Below are 9322 nucleotides of genomic sequence, written 5' to 3' on the forward strand. Positions count from 1 at the left end.
TCACCTTTTGTTGACCAGAAAATAGAGGCAGGAGAAAGAAGGAAGGGTCCAAGGACCTATGCCCCTAGTGATCTTCCACCTTTTTCCTACATCCTAGTTTGCAGCACCTCCCCAAATAGTACCCCCACCTGGGGACCAAATATTCAAACAGGAGGGGGTGGGGAACATTGCACGTCCAAACCATAACAGAAGCGCTCGTTGCCTATTGCCAAGTGATGTCAATGCTACTTCAGGATTCTGCTGGCCAGAAGACCATTTGATGCAATGTCTTGCCCTTCAGCCTCCAGGTTCATAAGCCAAACTGATACAGACTTCACTCAAATGAGTTTCTGTCATTGGCAACAGAATTGCACCCCATCTTCATGTGATTGCTTAATTATTTGATAATTGAAGCAAAAATGTGGACACTGGGGGTGATGAAGGGGATGAGTGGGCGGGGTATAAGACTAATGGAGCTTGGTGAATTTGATTGGAATACACTATGTACATGTAAGAGATTAATGAAACATAATAGATGCTAATAAAAAGTTTAAATTGTGTGTGTGTGTGTACATGCAAGCATGTGAGGCAGTCAGAGGGCATCTTTCAGGACTAAGTTCTCTCACTGTGGTCATGGGGAATGAACTTGGGCCATCTAGCTTGGTGTTTGGTGCCTTTACCTGCTGAACAACCTCACTGACCCAAAAATGTTAAAAAAAAAAAAAATTAACACCAAGTAGTTGTTCCTATGGAAAATAGTTACAGTTATAGTTAAAAGGCAGTTAAATTGAGCTTTTTGTCCTGCATGTGGGCAAACGCTAACATTGGTAGGCAGCTCCATCACTCGTGAATACGGTTGATATGTAGAGTGGCCCCTAACAGTGGTGATCGGCCCAAAGACATTACAAAGTAGAACTCTAGAAAGTGCTGGCTGTGTGATGTTCTGCTCCAAGCTGAAACTTGAAATGTAAGAACATAGTGGACAATGGGCAAGGATGGGAAAGGTGCGTCATGGAAGCATGAAAATAACCAGGAGGGGGCTGGTGAGATGGTGCAGTGGGCAGAAGTACTTGTCTCGCAAAACTGATGGCTTGAGTTTGATCCCTGAAACTAACACAAAAGGCTGGATGTGGTACCATGCATCTGTAACCCTAGGGATAAAATGGGAGGTGGAGACAGGAGAGTCATCTGGAAACTCCCGGACCAGCTACAGTGGAGTACACAACACAGAAACAGACCAGAGAGGTGCTGACTTCACAAGGTTGAAAGCAAGAACTAACTCCTGAAAGTTGTCCTCTGATTTTCATAGGTGTAGATACACACACACAAACCAGGAGTGACTGGTTGTACCAGCAACAACCAGAAATGTTTTTGTCCATGTCACCATGGCTGTCATCTTAAGGGCTCTTAAGGCCACTCTTAACCACTGAGCCATCTCTACAGGCCTGTTCCAGATGGTTTTGCTGACAGGAAGTTCAAATATGGGGGCTGGAGAGATGGCACAGAGGTTAGGAGCACTGGTTTCTCTTCCAGAGGTCCTGAGTTCAATTCCCAGCAACCACATGATGGTTCACAACTATCTATAATGAGATCTGGTGCCCTCTTTTGGGCAGAACACTGTATACATAATAAATGCATCTCTCTCTCTCTCTCTCTCTCTCTCTCTCTCTCTCTCTCTCTCTCTCTCTCTCTCCCCTCTCTCTTTTGGTTTTGTTTTGGTTTTTCAAGACAGGGTTTCTCTGGGTTGGTTTGGTGTCTGTTCTGGATCTTGCTTTGTAGACCAGGCTGACCTGGAACTCACAGAGATCTGCTTGCCTCTGTGTCTCGAGTGCTGAGATCAAAGGCATGCGCCACTGCCGCCTGGCAACAAATACATCTTTAAAAAAAGTGGTGCAGGCCGGGCAGTGGTGGCGCACGCCTTTAATCCCAGCACTCAGGAGGCAGAGCAGGCGGATCTCTGTGAGTTCAAGGCAGCCTGGCTACAAGTGAGTTCAGGAAAGGCGCAAAGCTACACAGAGAAACCCTGTCTCGAAAAACCAAAGAAAACAAAAAAAAAACAAAAAAAAAAAAGTAGTGCATAGGAATATGTGCAAGCAAAAAAGCACCCATATAAACACACACACACACACACACACACAAAGTTCAAACATGTAATGAACAATTACAGTCAAGAAAGCTGGAAGGGGACACTGAATTCGTTTCATAAGGACAGCATCAAACTTGTGATCTCAAAGGGTAACGATGTGAGGTGAAGAACTGATGACCTCTTTAAGTGAGCGCAGATGACAAAATCCTAAAGAAAATACTAACGAATTGAGAGAGAATGAAGTTTTAAAAAGTTATAAAAAGGGACATACGGGAGGTGGTGGTGCACTCCTTTAATCCCAGCACTCAGGAGGCAGAGGCATGTGGATCTCTGTGAATTCAAGGCCAGCCTGGTCTACTCATTGAGTTCCAGGACAGCCAGGACTGTTATACAAAGAAACCCTGTCTTGAAAAAGAAAAAAAAAAAAGTAGGGGGTGGGGTAAGACATAATCAAATTGAATTGATCCCGAGAATGCAAATAATAAAAATAATTCAGGACTGGGAATGTGGCTCAGATGGTAGAGTATGCGTGGAATCATGGGTTTCATCTCCAGCACTACTTAAACTAGGAATTTGGTGTATGCCTGTAATCCCAGCACCTAGGAGATGGAAGCAGGAGGATCAGAAGTTCAAGGTCATCTTCAGCTACATAATAGGTTTGAGGCTAGTTTATAATCCATGAAACCCTGACTGGGAAAAAAAAAAAAAAAACTTTTTTAAAATTTAAAAGTTGGAGAAAAAACATGATTCCGTAGATGCTGGCAGCATTTGGTGAAATTGACATGAATAAACTTCCAGGTAATTAGAAATAGAAGGGAACTGAGATAAGTTAGATCTACAAAACTTTCTCAGAAGTGTATTTGCTAAAGTAGCCAGCAACAGTCCTCACTGCATGCAAACCCATGGAATGCAGTGGAGTGTGTCCAGCCACTTGCAGCCCTTGAGTTGAAGAGACCTGGCAGCCACTTCACATCCATCAGAACAGGTGCATTAAAACCCCAGAGAATGGGGTTGCAAGGAAGACATCTTCTGACTGGAACTCTCCAGTACTGCTGCAGCCTGCTGGATCTGCCCTTAGCCTCCTACTCTGCAGTCTAAATCAGCATCTTTGGAGGCGGGAGCTGAGGAGCTGAGGAGGGATCTGCCTGCCCTGGTCCTCCTCTGGGGCTGCATTGGTCACAGCCCTCAGTAGGGATGGAACATACAATGTGGGTTTGTTTGCTCACCTGTTGGGATATAGGTTGCTTTTGTCTTTTTTTTTTTTTTTCTGCGAAGAAGTCCTCTCCAGAGTAGGAAACATAGGCACCAGGGTTGTGACCATTGTTAGGGCTCTTGTCTAGCAGCCCTGTACCACTTGAATCAGTTCACAGCTACAGGAAACCAAAAACCACAGGATCACCTTGACCTCTAGCAACTCACTTCGGAAAAACTGAAGTGAAACCTGGAATTGAACAGATACCTGCACAGCCATCTTTTGTTTGTTTGATTTGGTCTTGGGAGATGGAACCCAGGGCCTCACAAACTACTTTAGTGCTCTGTCACAGAGCCATGCCTACCCCTGTGTCCATTTTCTCAGTAGCATTATTCACAAATAGCCCAAAGATGAAAACAACACAGATGTCTGTCAGAAAAAGACACAATGTGACCTGACACACCGAAGAATATGAATCAACCTTCGGAACCGATGGCTCACCATCTCATAGGTGAGCCATGCACAGAAGAGTAAGGAGTGAGTCTACTTACAGGAGGCAGGCAGCATGACAGACTTGGTGCACCTGAGTTGCCATGTGTGTTTCATTGTGGGACAGATCAGCCATCTGAGGAGGGGATGGCAGAATGAGGAGAAGGACAGATTGTTCTGTCCCTTGGCTGCTGTAGTACAGCCTTGTGGAGGAGGGCAAATGTTTTCCTCCTAAATCTGATGAGGTCTTAATGACCTCCTAGCCTCTAACACTTAGGAGTCGACACTGGATTTACACCTTTCTTTCTCTCTCTCTCTCTCTCTCTCTCTCTCTCTCTCTCTCTCTCTCTCTCTCTCTCTCTCTCCTCCTTTTTAAAAAATGCATGTGTGTGGTATAGAATGCTTATGATGTGCAGAGGACAACTTCTGGGAGTCAGTTCAAATTCAAGTCATCAGGCTTGGAAGCAAGCACTTTAGCCACTGACCTTCTCACCAGCCCTACACTGGGTTTATATCTTAACATAAATATGGAACTTTTAAATTATGTTTGAGCCAAAATATAGTAAGACCATCTAAATTTATTCTGTTTAACTCCCTGCATTGCATATATTTTAAAGACCCTCAAAAATCAGGAAAGGGCGTTTTCAAGTGTCTTCCAAGAAGTATGTCATCTCAACCAGTAAACAGATTTTTGGCAAAATTAACTCAGATTCATTCATTTATTGTTTCATATTTTTGTGACATATATTTATGTGGGTTGTGGGAGACACTTCCAGATGTTCAGCTAAGATTGAGTGAAAGATGAGTGTCTTAAGGTTTCTATTTAACGGGGACTATTGGGGTCCAGCCCCTTGATAGTCTTCCTCAGGGTCTGAAAAGAATCTACAACCAGCTGATAATCTAATCTTAGATGATAAGAAATGAATCTTACATACAAAACTCTCTAGTCCATACACTATTCTTCTGAGTCAGTTCTCTCTCTACACAGCTTCTATTCTGTTCTCATGCCTAACTCCTTTTTTGCCTGATTTCTCTCTACATTTATCTACTGTCCCTCTAAGTTCTATCTTAAGTCTCTCATCTTAGTTCCACCTCATCTAGGTTCTCATCCATCTAGTTCTTTCTCATATTAGCTCCTCTCCCATCTCCTTCTTTCCCATCTTGTTCTTCCCCATCTGGCTCTTCCTCATCTTCCATCTCTAGTTCCTCTAGTACTCTCTTCTAGCCCTTCAATCTAGTTCTTCCCATCTAGTTCATTCCTCTCCAGTTCTTACCTATCTAGTTCTTCCATTATCTTTTCTCTTCTGTCTCATCCTTCCAAGTCTCTGAGGTTTATAGTTATATACCCATGCAATAGCAATGCTCTGGCTAAGGCAAGGTCACCAGGCTTGAATTCCCTCAGGGTCAAAAGGAGGGGCAATAAGATCCACACGAAGGAGCAGTAATTGCCAACCATCATCTGCAATCCAAAAGGGAAGTGACTGTGAGGAATAGAATCAACAGAGGACTAAATTAGGTTACTATCTGAGCAAAGGGGATTTTATGTGCTCAAACTATATTCTTAGTTAGTGGTTAAAGTGTTAGGAGTCTATTAGTGATGAGTGAAAATAAAACTGCCTTATTTTCCTTGACCCCTTACCTGTCCAAGCTATCATGACTACTGCTTTCTGGCAGGGCTGAAGAGTGTACTCAGTGGCTGGGCAGCCTGAGTCAGCTGGATGTACCTGTAAGTAAAGAACCTTTAGTTCTGAGTTAATAGTTAAAGGTAGATATAAAACTAGAGATAAGACTTTGGGAAGGGAGAATGTTAAGCTTAATTAGCACATCTGCCAGGCCTTCTTAAACAGGTAGTCTGGATGCTTAAGCCTGTTTTTAGAGAGTACAGAGGTATCTTTGATAAGATACTTTCGTCTGTCCCAAGATGGTCCTGACTGGATGCTGCTAATGATGATAATGACAGAAGGGCCTGAAATTAGGGATCCTGGCTGTGTTACTGCACAGAAGGTTATCTAAATATTCCTTAGAGGGGAAATGGTGCCCAAATAAATGATGGAAAAGCTACAATAGCACATGAGAAATGCACAGCAGGAAACAGCCAGTGATCAAAAGCCAGTATCACCAAGACTCCTTGAGCCTCAGCTTGACCTCTGGAAGGCCCTTGGCTTCTTCCAGGTGTAGCTTTGTCATAGTCAGCGGAAATCCCACTGCATGTTATTGCAACTTGCAGCATCTATCGCTGTGAAGAGACGCCATGACCATGGCAACTCTTTTTTTTTTCTTTCTTCTTTTTTTGGTTTTACGAGAAAGGGTTTCTCTGTGTAGCTTTGCGCCCCTGGAACTCACTCTGTAGACCAGGCTGGCCTACAGATCTGCCTGCCTCTGCCTCCCAGTGCTGGCATTAAAAGGGTGCACCACCACTGCCCAGCGACCATGGCAACTGTTACAAAGAAAAGCATTTAACTGGGGCTGCCTTACAGGCTCAGAGGTTTAGTCCACTCATCATGGCAGGAAGCATGGCAGTGTGCAGGCGGACATGCTGTTGGAGAGGTAGCTGAGAGTGCTACATCTAGATTGGCAGGAAGTAGGAAGAGAGTGACACTGGGCTTGGCTTGAACATTTGAAACCTCAAAGCCCACCCCCAGTGATACCTTCTCCAACAAGGCCACACCTACCCCCAACTAGGCCACACCTCTTAATAGTGCCACTCTCTACGAGTCTATGAGGGCCATTTTTATTGAAACCACCACAGTGAGCCAAAGCAAGTACTGCTACTCCTTGCGTTGGAGAGTAGTCGGTCCAGTGTCCAGTGGTGGGGCAGTGCAGACCACTGTCCTCTGGCTTTGACATAGCCCTTGAGTTCTTCAACTGTCAGCATTGTGATTACCAGGAGACCTGAACAAGAAGACTAGATCCTCAACTTTCAGTTCCTGAGGCAGGGAGGGAGGGGCTCAGGAGGCCCCACCCCTGTGAGGATTTATAGGCAGTAAATTATTGCTAAGGGGAGTGTCTAGTGCAGCCCCGCCCCTTCTGAGGATTTATAATCTGTTACAGATTGCTGACGGCAGTTTTGGCTTATCCTCTGAAGACATAATAGTGATAGTGTCACAGCTTCTGAGTTGCCTGCACTCATGTAACCCCACTTTAAACCACCGTGTCACTGAAGTGGACTTGGAGGAAATAGTTCGGCCTGTCTGTCATTGGCATCCTCTCTGGAATGAATCGACAGACATATGTTCATCTCCCTGGGAAAAGCCGCACAACAGATGACAATGGACCGAGAGGCAGGATCCTTGGGGACAGGACAGGCTCTGTAGAGTGGGGAGAGCAAGGTCTTTGGCTCCTGCAGAGCCTTGTGGAGGGAGGATGGAGATCGGGAAGCATTGGGTAGGATGAAGGCTGTTGCCACTCACCCGGGAGTGGGGATGCTTGGTATATCTGAGTTATTTTGTGGGTAACTGGACTGAAGGGGAAGGAAGCTGCCACAGAGCTGGCGGGCTCTCGTGCCAATCCCGAACAGATGGAGGAATCCATCACAGAGACAGAAACACTGGCAGATGACCAGGGCTGCAGGGGGAAGCACATGCTTGGTCGGGGGCAAAATGATCCTGAAGTAGGTAGTGGCGATTATGTAACGCTACTGTTTAATGAATCACCCATCCCAAAATGTTGAAGCTCACAAAAAAGAAAAAAAAAAAAAAAAAAAAAAACACTTCGGAGATGGCTTCATTTTAATTCATGCAGAACTTTTGCATCTTTTTAACAGCAGCATAACAATGTACAATAACCTCACAAGCTTTGTCATGGTTACTGAGCACCCACCCAGTGTTTCTTGATTTATGCGTTTTTGCCAAGAAAGCAATGCAAACACATACATGGCTGTGTTGGCTTGTGTGCAAAAAGATGCAGGGCTGCAATAGCCATTGCAGTACTCATGATGGCTGGTCAGTGAGGATCACTAGAAAAGGCAAGCTTTGCATTCAGACTTTAAAGAGGATTTTTATTAATTGATTTCCATAGAGATGCCAGGTATGAAGCCCTGCCTCCCACACCCTTGCCAAACCATATCATCAGGTTCTTGGATGTGTGTGTACACCCATGCCATGGTGTGTCTCTGTGGGTCAGAGGGCAATTTACAGGGGTTGGTTCTCTCCTTGAATGCCAAGGATCAAACTCAAATGGCCAGGCTTGGAGGCAGATGCCTTTATGTACTGAGACATCTTCTCACCAGGTCGCCATGTCTGTGGCTTTTTTTTTTTTTTTCTTAAGTAAACTCAGATCCTTATGCTTGCAAGGCAAACACTTTATTGACTGATCCATCTTCCCAGCCTGTTTTTTTTTTAATTTTTTTCCTTTTATTTTATTTTACAATACCATTCAGTTCTACATATCAGCCACGAGTTCCCCTGTTCCCCCTCACACCCCTCTCCTTCCCCCCAGCCCACCCCCATTCCCACCTCCTCCAGGGCAAAGCCTCCCCGAGGACTGCGATCAACCTGGTAGACTCAGTCCAGGCAGGTCCAGTCCCTTCCTCCCAGACTGAGCCAAGTGTCCCTGCATAAGCTCTGGGTTTCAAACAGCCAACTCATGCAATGAGCACAGGACTTGGTCCCACTGCCTAGTTGCCTCCCAAACTGATCAAGCCAATCAACTGTCTCACCTATTCAGAGGCCTGATCCAGCTGGGGGCCCCTCAGCCTTTGGTTCATAGTTCATGTGTTTCCATTCATTTGGCTATTTTTTTTTCAATAATTGAGTAAAACTGAAATTTATTATAAGTCACAGTCGTCCTAGGGACCTCCATGATATATATATATATATATATATATAGCCTCCATGGTTCTATGGGTTGTGGTCTGATTGTTCTTTATTTTATATCTAGAATCCACTTATGAGTGAGTACATACCATGACTGTCTTTCTGGGTTTGGGTTACCTCACTCAGGATGATTTTTTCTAGTTCCATCCATTTGCCTGCAAATTTCATGCTTTCATTGTTTTTCTCTGCTAATTAGTACTCCATTGTGTATATGTACCACATTTTTTTTTCATTCATTCTTCCGTTGACGGGCATCTAGGTTGTTTCCAGATTCTGGCTATTACAAATAGTGCTGCTATGAACATAGCTGAGCAAGTATCTTTATGGTATGAATCAGCATTCCTTGGGTATATGCCCAAGAATGGGATGACTGGGTCTTGAGGTAGTTCGATTCCTAATTTTCTGAGAAACTGCCATACTGATTTCCACAGTGGTTGTACAAGTTTACATTCCCACCAACAGTGGAGGAGTGTTCCCTTTGCTCCGCATCATCTCCAACATTGACTGTCATTGGTGTTTTTGATCATATCCATTCTGACAGGTGTAAGGTGGTATCTCAGAGTCGTTTTGATTTGCATTTCTCTGATGATTAAGGATGTTGAGCATTTCTTTAAAGGTCTTTCAGCCATTTGTGATTCTTGTTTTGTGAATTCTCTGTTTAGCTCTTTAGCCCATTTTTTAATTGGACTCTTCAGTATTTTGATGTGTAGTTTCTATTTTGATCCATCTTCTGAGCCTGTTTTTAAATGATTTTTTTTCCTC

Source organism: Peromyscus leucopus, chromosome 23 (genome assembly GCF_004664715.2).
Source record: "Peromyscus leucopus breed LL Stock chromosome 23, UCI_PerLeu_2.1, whole genome shotgun sequence".
In the NCBI taxonomy this organism is placed as follows: domain Eukaryota; kingdom Metazoa; phylum Chordata; class Mammalia; order Rodentia; family Cricetidae; genus Peromyscus; species Peromyscus leucopus.